The 19,432-nt window shown below is 43.5% G+C and overlaps 1 long non-coding RNA gene across 3 annotated transcripts in view; it reads right to left on the bottom strand.

Annotated features, from left to right (window-relative positions):
• LOC137538362 (uncharacterized) overlaps window positions 1-18,813 on the bottom strand; it is a 31,523-nt gene extending 12,710 nt beyond the window's left edge. The window contains exons 1-3 of one of the 3 annotated variants that reach the window (XR_011024763.1): window positions 18,689-18,813; window positions 16,383-16,487; window positions 5,548-5,643 (exon numbers count right to left, since the gene is read on the bottom strand). This is a non-coding gene — a long non-coding RNA (uncharacterized lncRNA). Of the gene's footprint in view, window positions 1-3,830; window positions 3,918-5,547; window positions 5,644-16,382; window positions 16,488-18,688 lie in introns of all 3 variants that reach the window. The other 2 variants (XR_011024764.1, XR_011024765.1) reach the window with 2 other exon arrangements.
• Between the last annotated feature and the right edge of the window lie 619 nt (window positions 18,814-19,432).

Here is a 19,432-nt window from a genome sequence, read left to right as displayed (position 1 = left end):
TAGTTTTTGAGAAAATCGATTTTTAAGTTTCAAGGGCAAAAATGTCTTTTAAATGCGGAAAATGTCAGTTTTTTTTGCACAGGTAACAATAGTGTATTATTTTCATAGATTCCCCCAAGTGGGAAGAGTTTTACTTACTTCGTTCTGAGTGTGAGAAATATAAAAAAAAACGACGTGGGGTCCCCCCTCCCAGACCTCTTTAACCCCTTGTCCCCCATGCAGGCTGGGATAGCCAGAATGCGGAGCACCGGCCGCGTGGGGCTCCGCACCCTGACTATACCAGCCCGCATGGTACATGGATTGGGGGGTCTCGGAAGGGGAGTGGCAGCCAAGCTTTCCCCTCCCCCTCCGAGCCCTTGTCCAATCCAAGGACAAGGGGCTCTTCTCCACCTTCGATGGGCGGTGGAGGTGGAGGCCGCGATTTCCTGGGGGGGGGTTCATGGTGGAATCTGGGAGTCCCCTTTAAAAAGGGGTCCCCCAGATGCCCACCCCCCCCCTCCCAGGAGAAATGAGTATAGAGGTACTTGTACCCCTTACCCATTTCCTTTAAGAGTTAAAAGTAAATAATCACACAAACACTTAGAAAAAGTATTTTAATTGAACAAAAAACATAACCACGAAAAAAGTCCTTTAATATTCTTAATTAACCATTAATACTTACCTGTCCCTTTAAATAAATGATCCCTCGCAATAGCCTCGGAAATGTTCTATCAGTTACAATGTAACAAAGTTATTACAATGTAACAACTTTGTTACATTGTAACTACGCCGCACCCGACGTCACTCGCCGCTCAGCCGCCGCACGGACCCGACAGAGCTCTGAGCTACTCTGAGCTATATAGCTCAGAGCTCTCTAAGCATCTTTGTATTTGGGCTCCAAGGAGCCCCATTGGTCCTTAGCAGACCAATGGGGTTCCTTCTGATTTGAAGGAACCCCATTGGTCTGCTAAGGACCAATGGGGCTCCTTGGAGCCCAAATACAAAGATGCTTAGAGAGCTCTGAGCTATATAGCTCAGAGCTCTGTCGGGTCCGGACTCCGTGCAGGACGCTAAGTCCCCGCCGGCTCCGATGCCCTCCCCGCCTCTCCCACATGTCACCCACATGTCACCCACGTGTGGGTGACATGTGGGTGACAGATGTGGGCGGGGTGGACAGCGGGAGCTGCGGGGACTTAGCGTCCTGCACGGACGCGTAATTGCTGCGGCGGCTGAGCGGCGAGTGACGGCGGGTGCGGCGTAGTTACAATGTAACAAAGTTGTTACATTGTAATAACTTTGTTACATTGTAACTGATAGAACATTTCCGAGGATATTGCGAGGGATCATTTATTTAAAGGGACAGGTAAGTATTATTGGTTAATTAAGAATATTAAAGGACTTTTTTCGTGGTTATGTTTTTTGTTCAATTAAAATACCGGAGGCGATCGGAATTATGCTCCAGGAGCGCCCTCTAGTGGGCTTTCATGCAGCCAACTTTCAGTTGGCTGCATGAAATAGTTTTTCTTTAATTTAAAAAAAACCCTTCCGCAGCCGCCCTGGCGATCTCAATAGAACGCCAGGGTGGTTAAAGGACTTTTTTCGTGGTTATGTTTTTTGTTCAATTAAAATACTTTTTCTAAGTGTTTGTGTGTTTATTTACTTTTAACTCTTAAAGGAAATGGGTAAGGGGTACAAGTACCTCTATACTCATTTCTCCTGGGAGGGGGGGTGGGCATCTGGGGAACCCCTTTTTTCGGAGGGGAGGGGAAAGCTTGGCTGCCCCTCCCCTTCCGAGACCCCCCAATCCATGGACCATGCGGGCTGGTATAGTCAGGGTGCGGAGCCCCACGCGGCCTGTGCTCCGCATTCTGGCTATCCCAGCCTGCATGGGGGACAAGGGGTTAAAGAGGTCTGGGAGGGGGGACCCCACGTCGTTTTTTTTTTATATTTCCCACACTCAGAACGAAGTAAGTAAAACTCTTCCCACTTGGGGGAATCTATGAAAATAATACACTATTGTTACCTGTGCAAAAAAAACTGACATTTTCCGCATTTAAAAGACATTTTTGCCCTTGAAACTTAAAAATCGATTTTCTCAAAAACTATAAGGTCTTTTTGAAAAAAAAAAATTCCTCTTATTCCCACTGATCCCCTTAATATACCCTAGGAATTTGGTGTTCCTAAACTTTAAGCAGGCTTTGCTATTAACCGTTAAAGTCGGCGGGTTTTTAAATGTATACATTTTTACTTTGAAACTTTAACATCGATTTTCTCAAAAACTATAATGTCTTTTTGAAAAAATTTTTTTTCCTCTTATTCCTCCTGATCTCCTTAATATATTCTCCAAACTTGAGGCTCTTAGCATTTAAGGGGGCTTTGCTATTAACCCTTAAAGTCGGCGGCTACCTAACATTGATCCATGCGTCAACTTTTCCGCTTGGGAGCATGGCCATACGCATTAATATCGTAATACCCACTGTAATGCGAAAATTATGCGAAAATTACGCTTACGCGAAATTTTGCGAAATCCTTCTTCATTACGACTATGTACTTACGGCCATAATCGTAATTACACTAATTACGTGAAATTTCGCGAAATCGTAATTACGTCATTACGCTCATCTCTAGGTACTTGTGATAATGTTTACTATGACAGGGGGAAACTTGGTGAGTACAAGGTTTTAAAAGGGGTACATACCAATAAAATGTTGAGAAACACTCTAGCTTACAAGACTTACTGGAATTTTCATCTCTCTGAATGTTATTGGTTAAAGGGACTCCGAGCAGTGATAAAAAACAAAATCTGAAGTTACCTGGGGCTTTCTCCAGCCCAGCGTAGGTCGGGAGGTCCCTCGGCGTCCTTCTGGCTTCTCTCCCGATCCCTCCGCAGAAATGACATCCAGCGGCACCCGGCGACACCAGGACCGAGCGTCGGGCTCCCTCTTCCTGAAAGATGATGTTAGTCGTCATCACACCGGCTGCCTTGCGTCACCACGACGGCCGGCATCACAGTACTGCGCATGCGCGGTTTAATCGCACTTGCGCAGTACTGTCACGCCGCCCGCCGTGATGACGCGAGGCGGCCAGGGTGATGATGACTAATGTCATCTTTCAGGAAGAGGGAGCCCGACACTCGGTCCCAGTGTCGCCGGATGCCGCCGGGTGTCATTTCTGCGGAGGGACCGGGAGAGAAGCCAGAAGGACGCCGAGGGACCTCCCAACCTACGGTGGGCTGGAGAAAGCCCCAGGTAAGTTCAGATTTTGTTTTTAATCACTGCTCGGGGTCCCTTTAAGGGCTCTTTCACACCAGAGCCCATTTGCTGCGTTTTAACGCAAAGTCGAAACTTTGCGTTAACCAACGTAAAATGAAAGTCCATAGACTTTCATTTTACCTTTCACATCCGACGATTCGTTTTGATGCGCTGCGGTACAACGCACCCGGGAGCTTTTAATCGTCCGGAGCTGATGTTTTCCTGTCGCGTTAATTACTACGCCGCTGATTGCGTTTTACTGCAACATCCCGGCGACACGCCGCAGGGCATATAACACGTGCAGGAGAACGGCTCCTGCATGCGTTCTACATGTGAAAGAGCCCTAAGGGCTTACCCAAAAGTCTGCACAAATCAGGAAGTACAATTTCAGATATCTCAGTGTCTTTACGTTTACTGCAATGATACTTTCCTTGACAAAAAAAGAAGTATGTATCTATAGGGATGGCAGAAATACTGTATTTGTCTGTACACAGCAATCACCCCCACTTCCTGCAAGACAATTTTTGCATCACAATAAATGGTCAGCATCAGAGCACCGCAGGTACGCCTGTAAAAAATGCAGCTTGCTAAAATACTTACATTGCACATAACTGATCTCACAGGGATTGGCTTCTTCAGGAAGTTGTGAATCAGGATCATTTTTGGGTATTTCAATGAGGAGTCACCCTTAAAAAGACATCTGAAGTGAGAAGACTATATAGGCTGCCATATTTATTTCCTTTTAAACAATACTAATTGTCTGGCAGCCCTGCTGATCTATTTGGCTGCAGTAGTGTTTAACTATTGCTGGGTACAAACTATAGCTGGCCATACACTAGGCCGATTCCCCGCCGATCGACAGCAGATTCGATTACTGGGATCGAATCTGCTGTCACATCGTTCCCGCTATACGCTGAATTTCGATCTATTTCGTCCGATCCCGTCGATCGCTCCGTGCGGAAAATTACCGTCGATCGCCCGCGGGTAGGGAGCGCGTCGCTAGCGGCGCTCGAGTGCCCGACGACCGACGCAATAGAGCGGCAATACATTACCTGCTCCGCCGGCGCGACTGCCCCCGGTCACCGCTGCTCTGTCTCCGCTCTGGTCTGGTCTCCGGGTCCGGCATGCTTCACTTCCTCCTGCCCGGCAGGAAGTTTAAACAGTAGAGGGCAGGAAGAAGTGAAGCATGCCGGACCCGGAGACCAGACCAGAGCGGAGAGACGGAGCAGCGGTGACCGGGGGCAGTCGGGCCGGCGGAGCAGGTAATGTATGCGGGGGGGGGGGGGGGGTAGCGGCAGCAGAGCACCACCACCACAGATTGTGTACGGTTTCAGGCTGAAATCGGTTCACAATCTGTTTGCAGTAAAGGTAGCCATACGATCCCTCTCTGATCAGATTCGGTCAGAGAGGGATCTATCTGTTGGTCGAATCTGATGGCAAATCGACCAGTGTATGGCTACCTTATGAGATTTTCTGGCCCATTTACTGTCAGATCGATTATTTCCAACCTGTCCGATCTGCTTTCTGATCGATTTCCGAGCATTTTCCGAGCGATTTCCTATCGCAGTGAATGGAAATCGATTAATCCTCGAAAATCGATCGGAAAGCAGATCGGACAGGTTGGAGATAATCGATCTGACAGAAAATCGGCCAGAAAATCTCATCATGTGTACCTAGCATAATACCAGAAACAAGCATGGAGATAATCTTGTCAGATCTGCTGCATGCTTGTTCTGGGTCTATGGCTAAAAGTATTAGAGGCAGAGGATCACCAGGGCCGAAAGGCAACTGGTATTGTTTAAAAGGAAAATAAATAAGGCAGCCTCCATCTCCCTCATGCTTCAGTTGTCCTTTATGCCTGGTACACACCACGCAATTTCCTTTCAGATAAATGGGTTGAATTGATTATTTCCAACAGATCCGATCTGATTTCCAATCGTTTTTACTGATCGAATTTCCAATCACTTTTATACAAAATCAATAAAAAAAAAAACGATCGGAAATCAGATCAGACCTGTCGGAAATCTAGACTGTCTGACGGTAAATTACATGGTGTATACTAGGCACTAAAGAGTGCTATAAATAATGATTTGCAAACTTTCTTTATAGATAAAACTTACTGCGGCTTACATACCAAATAAAATTCCTGATCAGTCTGATGATAGGGATGAATGTATTGGCTCTGGGAAGGGGCACAGCAGAGCTGATTTATCTGGTAGCACTGTGGCTGAGTATTTAGCACTCTGGCCTTGCAGCAGTCTTGTTTTTGTTTCATCCTGTCCTAGAACAAAATCACGCATAGAATTTATGTTCTTACCATCTTTGTATGGGTTTCTACCAGGTGCTCTGCCGGTTTCCTCCCACACACTGCACACATATCTTCTAGGTTAATTGGCTGCTGCTCATTTTGGCACTTTTGTGTGTGAATAGATGTGAAAGAAACATTAAAGCGTAAACTAAGAAGGGACTAAATTGCATGTTGTAATTGGTTCAGTTTGCACAGAATGTGAAGCATTTGAAATGATAATGGCTTTTCCTTCCATGCTATTTCAGAGTGGCTTTATAGCAAACTTTTTCTTACAGCACACATCAAATAAGTGTGACATTATCTACATCTGCAACAGAAATGCTTTTAGCAAATGAAATTAAAGTGGACCTGAACTCTTGCACTGGACAGAAGGAAAACAAAGAAGTGCACCCTGTATGTATTTAGAGGGTTTAGCCTGTCTAATCCCCCCTCATCTGTGACTTATCACCACTGTAATTTGATCTCTCAGCTGTGTCATCTGGCTGCCTTGGCAGAGCAGCTAATTGGTTCACACAGGATGTTAAAGCTATTTCTGCTTCCATGAAAGCAGGAAGTAGACACACTGCAGATATATTGCAGGATTTGTATTAGCTGTAACAAAGAAATGTTTTTTTCTTTAAAGGTTATTATGCTGTTGCTTATCTTGGGAGGAAGTTCTAAGTTCAGGTCCGCTTTAAGAACTTACAAACATTTCTTCAAGGTACTTTGTCTTTCAAAACTAACAGTACATATTTTATTTATATTTTCAAATGCATTTTGTTTAGGTCATATATATCAAACTCCGGCCGCGGGCCAAATCTGGCCCTCAGAGCCTTAACATTTGGCCCTCCAGTGGTTTTCCCACTTTGCATTATGTTAGGCCCACCAGGGAAGCTACATTGGAGGTGAAGCCCTATAACACCAGGGAAGCCATATGGGCGAGGTAGGGGGAAAGCCCTAAACACTAGGGAACTGTATAGAGGAGAGAGGGGGTTACTAGACACTAGGGAACTGTGGAGGGGAGGGTGGGGGCCTCTAGACACCAGGGAACTGTATAGGGGAGAGAGGACAACTAGACACCAAGGAACTGTATAGGGGTTGGAGAGAACTTTATGAGGGAGGGGGGTGGCCAATAGACATTGAGGTTGGCCTGCAACTAGGTCCCATTGTACAATTTCGGCCCACTTTGTATTTGAGCTTTTGAGTTTGACACCCCTGGTGAACATATTCGGATGATTCCTGGGCCCATATCCAATTCACTTTTTCTCCTATGTTTTCTCCTAGGTGATATTTTCATATTCTGATAATAAAATGTCTTTCAACTGCTTTAGGACTGCGCCACGCCGGCGGCAGCCCCAGGACTGCTCAACCCCAATTGGCGTGAATTCCTGGGGCGGGGTTTTGCAGGAGATTGCGCATGCCGATGCGCGCGTATCTCCGCTTGAATGACGGAGTGGAGCTCCATTATTAGTCTCCTATCGGCAATCGCCGCTAGGGGACTGTTAGATGACGAAACCGGCGTCTATTTATACCGTACAGCTCTGTGATCTACGGCAGCTCTGTAGCGGGGACACACGGCTGACCCCCTGGGAGGCCCAAGAGCCATCAGTTGTCATAGGCTGATGCCTATGTAAAATTATTAAATGTATTTATAAAAAAGCCCCAAATAAATAAAAAAATAAACAAACAGGGCGGCAGGGATCAGAGCTCACCAACAGAAAGCTCTGTTGGTGGGCAGAAAAGGGAGGGGGGGTGTCACTTGTGTGCTGAATTGTACGGCCCTGCAGCGAGGCCTTAAAGCTACAGTGGCCTAAATTGTAAAAAATAGCCTGGTCACTAGGGGGGTGTAAGCCTACGGTCCTCAAGTGCCACCAGCATGCTAGAAAATACTCAATATTATTTTAATAGTACCTTTTCACCTACTTTTCAGCACTTTTTCAATAGCAAAGTGTTGAAAAGTTATTTTAAAAAGAAGTTGAAAAATTATCTAGGAGATAACTCAGGAGAAAAAATTAATTGCATACAGCGACTGGAGTATAATTTCCAGCTTTGAACATTTATGAAGCATACTAATAATCCAGAAGACACACCAGAATGCTTTATAAGCAGTGAATTTTATTCCAATTACCATTATGTGATGGTTGTATGGTGGATAGTCATGGAAGAAAATGCACTGCTTACAAAAGAATTTTGGTGTGCGGACTTGATGGATTATTGGATTTAGCTCTCCTTGTTCCAGCTGCAGCACCCAGCTGCAGTATACATGATGAGCGATTCTGCTCTGCACTACAGATTGCATACCAAGATGTATATCTAATGCCGGGCATACACGGCACGTTTCTCAATGCAATTATGCGCCGGATCGAGCCAGCGGCTCGATGCCGGCGCATCCCCGCTCATCCGCGCGTGCACGCGGATGGATTGCCGCTCATCCCCGTGGGAGCGGCTAATTAGCCGCTCGTTTCTTGCAATTGTTCTCCCCACCGGTATCGAGTGCAGTATCGATCCGGTGAGGTATCGGACACGTCAGATATTCTTAATCGAACCATCAGGCTCGATTGATAAGCCTCCCAGCAGTCCGTGTATGCCCAGCATAAGGGGCTATGAAGGTTTCCAGTTCTGATTTAGATAATATATAGAGTATAAATCGTCTGCCTTGGTAAAAGATATGTTTGTACCCTTTTCTTTGTGCATAGTTGCATCCAGCCTGACTAGATTCATACATAAAATGTGTGGAGTAAATCTGGTTGTACTGTATACAGCTTTTCTGGATGCTATGAGCACCAGAAAAGCAGTATACAAATGGTATGTTCCTCAACCATTGCTTATGGTGTAAGCTGGTAAAACCCAGGTACCTATTGCAATCAGTCAGTTTGAAATAGTTTATTCTCTGTATGGAATTGGTTTCAGGGTCTATAAATATTAGTAGATCTAGAAAATGGATCTGTATTGGGTCACTGTCCATGGTAAAGGTCAGTCCCAAATAATTATTCAGGTAACCTGTGAATGCCTGAAGTTCTTCAGAAGTACCCGACCACACACAAATACCGGTAATTTCATCTATTAACCAGCGATGGAGCAAGAGGTTCAACACAAAGGAGTTGGCTGGGAACCATATCATTTGGACCTCCAACCACCCCATATAAAAGTTGGTACAGGCTTGTGCGAACCTCGTGCCCATTGCAGTGCCCTTTACCTGTAAATAGAAGTCATCTAAGAAAGTGAAGTCATTAGATTGGAGGATAAACCTTATGGAGTCTATCAAAAATTATTTCTGGCTATCCGGCATCAAAGGGTCCCGCACTGCTTTAATGCCCAACACGTGTAATATTAGTATATAAGGCACATACGTCCAATGTAGCTGACCAATCACTGAGTGTTTTATTATATTTAAATAATGGTCATAATTGTGATCTGTAAGCCTGATGAAGTGAGGGGAGCATACTCTCATGAAATGCATTGCAATTGAATACATTTATACTTTCTTACTTGCACCTCTAGCTATCTATTTACAGTGGCTGCTTATCCCCTGGCTGAAGCTGCGGGTACTGATCCCATCACTCAAATTACCATCTACAACTGCCGCTCTCACTGCCTTCTAAGCATATTAGTTCTGCACTCTAATACACATGTGGCAGTCTGCTATCAGTAGACACCACTTGGCAGGAGGTCTCGCTGCTACAAGTCCCTGGCTCTCTGCGCAAGCAGGGTTTCCTTGCCGAGCATACCTACACTTATGGACAAAAGCTATATTGAAGAGCCCTATCTGTGGATGCAAGCCAGTGATTAGATCTAGAGCACAAACAGCCTATTACAGCCCTCACTAGCACTTCAGTCCTTGACCAATTTCTGGCATTCAACCTAATGCAGAGCTGTCATCATCTAGAGCAGGGGTGCCCATTAGGTAGATCGCGATCTACCGGTAGATCGCGAAGGCCTTCATGGTAGATCCCGACCCCACTACATTTTCCATTCTGTATATACAAATGTGCTCCTAAAATTGTACATGGGTAGATCACTTTGACTTGCTAATTTTTAAAAGTAGCTCACAAGCCGAAAAAGTGTGGGCACCTCTGATCTAGAGGTTATTCCATTACTAGGAGGCTGCTGATCTTCTTCCAGCAGCAGAGTATTTTTGCAGGTTTTTATACTTTTGACAGCTAGTATTTGGACTTTAAAGTGGACCCGAGATGAACTTTTACTCATTTCATAATTGTGTTCCTTTCCTATTGTTTATAGGGCATTCCTCAAGCCAAATACTTTTTTGTTTTTGTTTTAATACTCTAATTCCCTATAAACTAAACAAGCCACGCCAACAGGTTTTCAGAGAGCCAATGCACATTCAGACAGTAGCAAGGGCTCATGGGAGCTCAGTCTGGGCAGGAGGAGGGGGAGGTATAACTAGCCAGAGATTTCAGAGGCAGAGGGGAGCAGGAGGGGGGATTAGGTTTTTTTGCTCAAGATGCAGATAAGCCTGTCTCTGTGTAATGTTTACAAACAACATGGCTGCTGTCACTGTATCACAGGAAGAAATAATCATATTCTATCAAAGCTGTTCTCAACTAGATTTGCTGTGTAAACTGTCTAAACTTTAGATAAGATATATAGACAGGTTACTTGTTATAGTTCGTTTTTCAATTTGGATCCACTTTAAGTTCAAGCAGTTCATTTTGGATTGCAGACAGTGGCATTCTCAGATCCCGATTTGAGAAATGTATCAAATGCCAACACCGTTGCCATGACTGAAATATAATTTACATATTTTTCGCTATATTTTTTTTGTAATGGACCCACATGTTAAATCACTTCCTGTGAAGCCTGATGAATCAGAGGAAGTGATGAAACATGTAAGGCAGTCCTGACACAGATAGAACTCACACAGCTTTCATGCACAGTGCTTGTCCAGTAGAGAAAAATGGGGAACTCAGCCTCTAGGTGTGGCATCCAGGCAAAGGAAGCAGCAGCCAGTCAAGATCCCACACACCGGGGGTTGTCCATACAAAAAAAACTTGAGTGCTATTGGTTTTATTAACAACATTTTTAAGGATTTTATGCTGTGCTGGTTGTACTTAGCATTGCAAAATGACATGGTGAGGAAAAGTGTGTCCTGAGAGTACTTGGCAATGGGCGGGCCCTGATTTCTCCAGAGGTGCACTGTGACTCGCTATAATTTGGAGGTTACATCCGGTAAATCCATTCCAAAAGGTGTGGTGGCGGCTTATAGTATCACAACATTCTATGATTGTGTGGTAGATCAACGTGGACAGGGGTATATTTTTACTCACTGAGAAGGAGAAGCACTTTTTGACTGAATTCTTTATGCGCTTGCTATGGACCGGTGGGTGGGGGTGAGGGAGGGGGCATGAGCAGCAGGACAATAGTAATCACCTTAATAATCACCTTAATAAATCATCATGGTCAGCTGCTGAGGAGGCAGCAGCCAATAACTTTGGATGCTTTGAATGCCTGTACACGGGGGTAACGATAGGGGATGCGACCCCTTAGGGCCCGCTCTGGGCCTTTTTGGGGGGCAGGAGAGGTCAGAGCATAAGAGGAGAGTGTGGCAGATCGGTGGGGAGGGGGGGACATTCCCCCCCCCCCCTTCCTCATCTCGGGCTCTCCTCTCAGCGCTCATCCTCCTGCAATCATTAGTGGCAGCAGGCGGCGGCAGGCTGAATACATACCTCCATCGTTCAGGAGGTTCTGCTCAGTAAGTTCTTCATGTTACTTCCTGTGTAAACAGGAAGTAGCATGAAACTCTTAGAGATTCGAACCTCCTGCGCAATGTATTCAGCCTGCCGCCGCCGCCCGCTGCCACTAATGATTGCAGGAGGGTGAGCGCTGAGAGGAGAGCCCGAGGTGAGGGGGGGGGATGTCCCCCTCCCCGCCGATCTGCCACACTCTCCTCTTATGCTGCAACCCCTCCTGCCCTCCAAAAAGGCCCTGAGACGGCCGGGGCCCGGATTTTTTTTTTTGCAGGGGGGCCCAGGGATTTATAGTTACGCCCCTGTGCCTGTATATACAGTAGGTTCACAAATTGTCTCATTGACTGGCATAAGCTTAATATGTGTGAAAAGCTTTTTTCACCCTTTCTTATAAATTCCCTATTGATATAAGGGAGATAAACTCCCATCTTTTCAGAAGAAGATACAATTACCATAAAATAGCTGAATCTCTTGATCAGCTAGTCATTTCTGCACAAAGTTTTAATAGTAACATTGGCGCCTACAGGGCCGGTTTAAAGGACATCCAAGGTCAAAATAAACTAATGAGAAAAATAATTGTATCTATCCTCTTTCGCCTAAAAATTACTTTTTATATATACCACACTTTTATTTTATATTTAAATCTAGTTTTTAAATTTTTACTGTTTCAATGTCTCTGCTCAATGACACCTTCATTGAAGAATGCTAGAACTGAAATCTATGAATTATTGACCATGTTTATCTCTTTCCTGCTCCAGGAAGCCATTTACTGACAGGAAAGTATTTTTTTTTGTCTGTAATTACTTATCAGTGAGGGATATGCTATAGTCTGATCCAGTCCAACCCGGTCCCGACCTGGATAGAAACTGTCTCTTGCATACCTAATGTTTAACTCTTTCAGGCAGAGAAGGAAAAAAGGAACACAGCCTAGTTATTTGTGTGTGTGTCACTATACATACACATGTCTGTCTCATCATGTCACATGTCACCTCGGGGCCCCTGAGCCAGCTGCCACTGGCGGTGGAGAAACATGCAGAGCTCAGAGATTGCTTATGCAGGATGGCAGGTAACAGCCATAAGTGACAATAACATGTGAAGTTGCATACCTGAGGAGAGCCTCTTACCAGCCTGTTTGTTTCCTGCTCTCACCGTGCTCTCTCCCCTGCACCCTCTCCCCAGCCTGGGGCACTATCTCAGCTGGTGCTCCTTGACCGCTTCCGTAACTGCTTCCCATATGTGGATCCACTTATGCTGACTTCTCAGAACTGCAGCCCGTCCAGCACCCGCTGTCTGTAGCTTGCCCTGTATGCACCTGCAGAGCGATTCCACATAGCTGTGTGGCCAGCAGAAGGGAACCATGGGAACCGGTGCTGCAGAATTATTTAAAGTATGTACCTGCCTGCCGCTGCAGCCTCAACGGTACCACGCCCTATCATTCACACAGATACATGCCAGTGGCGCCTCGGTACCCGGCGGCTGTCAGTTGGACTTGTGTCATTTTTAAAGGGGAGACGCTTGGGGGGTGCTTGTGGGGCTTCTATGGACTCTGGGGCCCGGGGGCAATTGCCCCTTTTGCCTTACTTGTAGCGTTAGCCCTGGATGGCTATATGTTCAGCCTGCCGTTTTATTATTTAAAAATTGTGATCTATTGAACAGTGGATTTCTTATGCTGTAGAGTGATAGTGACTGTTACATCTCTACACACAATTTAATATTAGATCTGCTGAACAGTATAGACACTGACTAACTGCAGGGAACTGTTATAGAAGCCTAATATATCACCACAGCTCTATAGATCAGCTGCCCTGGGGACTATCAGAGGTTCATCAAACATCAACGCCTGTGCACAACAGAACAGAGGAATAATTGAGCCTATAATGGAGCAATCACACCCATAAATCACAACTCCTCTGCCGAAAACTATAATATAAGTAGTATTTTATTCCTGAACCCAAAGAGCCCTTCTGATACCTTCTCCTAGTAAAACAGGGGGAGTCTATGACGCCCGTAACCTATAAGATCCCAGCACAAATTGGAAGCGTATGTTGGAAGCATGGTGGTCTACAAGCACTTCAGCTCCTAAATGTGCTTTTCTTGTTGTTTTTTTCTACATGTCATCATTCAAAGCTTTTCTTTTCAGGAATGGAGCAGACACTTACAGACAAATCATTTTTCTATATAAAAGTATATATCTCCTGAAAGTGAAAAGCAGGGTATTTTGTAGGTGGTAAAAGCACGGCCCTGTAAACTTTGAACCTGCAGTGGCCTTTGTTTCTGGTGACCCCTGGATCGGTGATTTATCCCCTTTTAACAATTACAGCCTGCTGGAGGTGAACAGGCTCTGTGTGTCCAATGCAGCTCTTGCTATCTGACACTTGGAGATCACCAGGGGGATTCTGATTCTGGTGAAAGTTCTGTGCCAGGCGGCTTGTAGCTGAACAGGCCTTCAAGAATATGACCTCTAGAGCTTACAATTTAATCCACTTGAAGCGGACCAACTTTCTGATTTTGTATTTATAAATTGGTTTTACATCACAATGTATGCAACCAATATTGTTTGCAATGGGTCTAATGCAACTGACCCCAGTGCTGCAAGCCAAAAGTGCTATCCACTACGCCAGAGTGCTGCCCGAATAGTGCAATGTTACCCTTTCTTACATGCTAAAGCAAGAACAAGACTTCAGTCTGGTATTAGTTTCTCTTGATTCACCTATTGTTTATAGATCTGGGGGTTGATTCATTAAAGGGAACCTTACCCGAGAGGGATATGGATGTTTCCTTTTAAACAACACCAGTTGCTTGACAGTCCTGCTGATCTCTTTGGCTACAGTAGTGGCTGAATCACACACCTGAAACAAGCAGGCAGCTAATCCAGTCTGACTTCAGTCAGAGCACCTGATCTGCATGCTTGTTGAGGGGCTGTGGCTAAAAGTATTAGAGACACAGGAGAATCAGCAGGAGAGTCAGGCAACTGGTATTATTTTAAAATGAAAAATCCATATACTTCTCCGTTTAGGTTCCCTTTAAAGAGAAACCGTGACCAAGAATTAAACTTCATCCCAATCAGTAGTTGACACCCCCGTTTACATGAGAAAGCTATTCCTTTTCACAAACGGATCATCAGGGGGCTCTGTATGGCTGATATTGTGGTGAAACCCCTCCCACAAGAAACTCTAAGGACCGTGGTACTCCTGGCAGTTTCCTGTCTGTGAACCTTGTTGCATTGTGGGAAATAGCTGTTTACAGCTGTTTCCAACTGCCAAAAAAAGCAAGCAGCAGCTACATCACTTGCCAGCAGTAAAAATGTCACCATGTAAAAAATGTCAGAATGTAAATCAGGGAGAAGAAAGATTTTACAATGGGCAAACACTGACTAAATCATTTATACATAATTATTGTAAAAATTAAGCACTTTTTTATTACATTATTTTCACTGGAGTTCCTCTTTAAAGAGGAACTTCAGCCTAAACAAACATACTGTCATTAAGTTACATTAGTTATGTTAATTAGAATAGATAGGTAATATAATTTTTTACCCACCCTGTTTTAAAAGAACAGGCAGATGTTTGTGATTCATGAGGGCTGCCATCTTTGTCATGGTGGCAGCCATCTTTTTGGTTGAAAGGAGGTGACAAGGAGCAGGAGACACAGTTCCAACTGTCCTGTGTCCTGATAACCCCTCCCAGCTGCACACGCTAGGCTTCAAATGTCACATTCAAAATGTAGAAAAAATAAATATATGAGAATATACTCCCAAAGGTGGGTTACCTCTGGTAACCACTCAGTAGGCAGGTGGGGAGATTAGACCGACCCCAGTCCAGGCTAAATCTTGATTAAAAACCTCCTAATGCCAATTCACATTGCCCCATTCCACCAAAACCGCAACACTAAACTTCCAATTGCCCTCTGCTCTGGCTCTCCATCTAGTCCATTCCATCGTACTTGATAAATGGGGAGCAGTGGTGGAAATTCAAAGATGCTTATGTCAGGACTCTGGAGGGAAATGCACACATAATGAAATATATTGCAAAATATTGGAATGCAAAATATCAATGCAATGGCCTATTGTACAACAAGCAATAATATGAATGAACAAATAATGCACATCCATGTGTTGATATAGAAGTAGAGATGTCCCTGTCTAGGAGAACTCACAGAGAAGCATGTAAACAGTTTGGTCAGCTTATAGATTTGTAAGGTCCTGATTAACTGTGATGACTTCCTTGTTTAATGAATCATCATGTCCAGCAAATTAGAGCCTTATAAATCTATTAGCTCACACATTCCCAACCCGTGTGCCACGACACATTCATGTGTCGCTGCGGCATCGGGTATGTGTTGCCGCTCGCTGCCCCACTCTGTCTCTCCCCGCATCCACTCTGACTGTAGTCAGAGCAGGACTACAAGAAAATGGCTGCCAATGTCCACAAATGCGGACATAGGTGGCCATTTTCTTGTAGCCCTGCTCTAACTACAGTCAGAGTGGAGGCGGGTAGAGAAGAGTGACGTCAGCGTTGGAATGAGTGGAGCTGGTGAGTCAGCCGACACTGCCAACACATGTCACTGAGGGCTCCTATACCTGACTATATTTGAGGCACCTATGTCTGGCTACCTATACGGGGACCTCCTACACCTGACTTCCTATACCGGGAGCACCTATGCTTGGCTACCTATACTGATGCACCTACACCTGACTTCCTATACTGGGGGCAGCTATAACTGGCTGCTTATACTGATGCACCTACACCTGACTTCTAATACTGGGGGCACCTATGCTTGGCTGCCTATACTGAGGGCACTAACACCTGGCTATCTACACTGAGGGCACCTATACCTGGATACATACCTACCTATACTGAGTCTGAGGGCGCTTTTTTGGGGGGGATGACCCATGGGGGAGATGGGGAGCACAAAAGGACACATGGGGCACACAGGAGAATACATGGGTAGACATGGAGGACACTATTTGGGGGATAACATGTACAAGACGCTCCTGGAATATGGATGCACCAGGTTTAGTATATAATTTTTTCCCCTAGTTTTTGAACACTGGAGGAGGCCAGGAGTTACACCTGTGGGAATTAGTAAGCTTTTATGCAATGCAAATGGGCATGGGACAGGGACACATATACACTTGTGGGGGACATCGGCTGGGGGTACCTCAGTTGTTGTGATATCAAACGCCATTACCGCAGTGCACCCCATCGAGCCCTTATGTCCAAGTTTTTCCAGCATTCACAATCAATCCTTTAGACCAATTTCAACCTGAAAGCAAAGAAAAATATCAGATGGCCATGTTGCGACATCAATTTTCTGCTACACGATTCAATTCAATTATTGAATCTGATGGTTGAACGGCCTGCAAAATCAAGAGATGTATGGGCATCTTTAGTCAAACAGAGATTTATCATCTCTAACTAGTTATCAGTGAGAGTTACACTACAAACCATAGTCCGATTGCAGAGATATATTGTGATTTATTGTTCCGGATTGTTAACCTATACAGTAAGAAAAAAGGAATAGGCTAGTTCTATGTAGGAATGGGATTTTACATACATACAGTATGTGTATCTCATCATCTCACAGGTCATGTCAGCCATGCTTTACAGCAAGTAAACACTGTCAGGCTTTTTTTTTATAGATTAGACATTAGATCCAATAAAAATATTGAATCTAATGAAATTTTTTTGAAAACCAGGGCATTCGGAATCAATTTTCAGTCAGCATGTTGATTGAACATTGATTTTTTTCTTGATCAGTTCTGTCTGCAGAATAGACAGAAGCAGTACTCAGCTGACACCCACATAGTTTTGTACTGCATTGGGTAGTACAAAGCTAGAGATGGCTGCAGTGCAATCAATATTCAATCAAAAGTCTCTACAGCACAGCTGTAACCAGGTAAACATTCAACATCAGGGAGGTCTCGATCATTCACCCGATCTAACAAAAATCTCACCATATATGTCAAAATTCACTTTTACTGTCTAAGCAGGGGGTGAGCAACATAACAGTTTGTTTGTTTTTAATTCTGTTGTCATTTATCATATGATGAACATGTACCAGTATTGGTGATGTCTCAAACCGCACATCAACTATGTATGTATTTGTATTACTGCTGGATGTCCTGATTGTACTGAATTTTAAACATCTTATGTAAATATGCTCCTCACTATTTGTTTTTTTACTATGTACAACGCTATGGAAGATGTTGCCGCTATATAAATAAAAAAATAATAAAAATAACAACAGTAAAACATTTATGTTTGTAAAGGGACTTTAAACTGTGTTTTTTGTTTCCACTATTGACTTTCGTTTTGCTCTTCCAAAATGTAATGTCACAAAAAATGTTTGTTTTCCCTCAAAATATTGAAAAATTGCAATAAATTTGTGTTGGCTTATTCTTAAGCACCACCCAAAAATAAAATGAGTTTTAGGTGGAGGGGGGCTTTAAGTGACCAGGAGCATTCTGCACAGTCATGACAGCTACTATATTTCACTTAGCCAGTAATTACCCACAATGCTCGCTGCTAGTTCTATTCCCTTCAGCAATTTCGAACATTGAAGGATTTACATAGCCATTTCATTATTCCCACTTATAATCTCATAATCATTGCCGTCGAAGGCATAGAGGAAGTCTATGTCCAAAGTGTTATCTTGATCCCTTGTTCGCATTTTCTTTTAATAGATTTTTGAAGATGCTATCACCTCCATCTCTACTCACTCAAACATAAGTGAAATTTTTATCTTACTTTGGGATAACACAGCCATAATTTATGGCTGGAGCAACAAAACCTTTCGTCTGGCACTATATTTCTCCCTGACAGCTGTGGCATTTCAGTGAAGAGTAAAATGTGATGGCCTTAATCTGCAACTCACCCCTCTTAATAGGATTCTTTGCAGAATTTTTAATAAGCTATTCATTGGTAATTTATGGAGAGAGAACTTTTTAACTCAAGGAAATTGTCCTAAAGAGCACTTAAAGAGGCACTCCGAACGCTTAGAGAATCTTCCGTGCGCATTTCTGATCCACTCATGACTAGGTTCATTTTAAAACTTTGGCAGAATGTTTTCAGTTAAGTTGACGACATTTTAAAATGTTTAATAAAATAAGTTTGAGTCTTTAAAATAGTTTTGAGTTTCCTGATGACATCATACGCCTAACCTCTGTGCAATATCCTAGCAGCGGCACAATTGACAGCTTGATATCTCCTATACAGTCTGTTGGACACAGAACTACACTTCCCATGATACCTAGCAGTGACAGTTAATTGACAGCAGTGAATCTCGATAGCTGGTGAATAGCTCTGCTGATTGCTGCTGAATCAAAGTAGCTAACTTCTCTTTTCATGCTGTCATATTGATTTTTTTCAGCAAATTCTATAGAAAAGTAGCAAAAAGGTTTCTGTACCGTGTAAGCCAAACAAATTAAGTAGGTAGAAAAAAACAACGTTTTGTAAAAGTAATACCTTTTACTGGCCTATTAATGGCTAACTGATAAAGTTAAATTATACAAGCTTTTGGGGATCTAGTCCTCTTCTTCAGCCATATTTCCAGTTGATGTTAGCTGAAGTAAAACACTAATGTAGGTAAATAGTAAACACCAAGATGACAGTTGTGCTGGTTACTATTTAGCAGTTAGATGTCGGGTGATCAGCAGGCTGGAGCCAGTGAGCTTATGCAAGCATATATGAAATACAGCAGGTTTCTAAAGATCATGAAGTCAAGTATATCATGTTAAATAAGGTGTCCTGAATCCCACTCCACAATTTAAACCTTCTGTTAATGTCTTGAACATTTTCATAAATTTGTACTCAGAAATTTTTCTTTATCATCAGTGGACAACCAGTCAGAGCCTAGTTTAAAATTAGTCTACTTACAATACAATAATACAATACAATAACATTTCTATAGCGCTTTTCTCCCATAGGACTCAAAGCGCTTACTTAGGTGCTGTTCCCACTGGGACCCAAAATAATGCAGTTTCTGCATTTCTACGAATTATTTTACTTTAAATGCATTTTAACTGGAATAAGAAGAAAAAATAAAAAACATTCATTATTTTTCAGTTTTCAGCCATTATAGTTTTAAAATAATACATGCTGCTGTAAATAAAACCTACGTATTTTACTTGCCCATTTGTCCCAGTTATTACACCATTTAAATTGCAAAATTTATTTGGAAATAAAGGTGGTTTTTTTTTCAGTTTTGTG

This window comes from Hyperolius riggenbachi, chromosome 11, assembly GCF_040937935.1.
Source record: "Hyperolius riggenbachi isolate aHypRig1 chromosome 11, aHypRig1.pri, whole genome shotgun sequence".
Classification (NCBI taxonomy): domain Eukaryota; kingdom Metazoa; phylum Chordata; class Amphibia; order Anura; family Hyperoliidae; genus Hyperolius; species Hyperolius riggenbachi.
The sequence above is the reverse complement of the archived record's forward strand: the minus strand, read 5'-3'. Positions and strand labels throughout refer to the sequence as shown.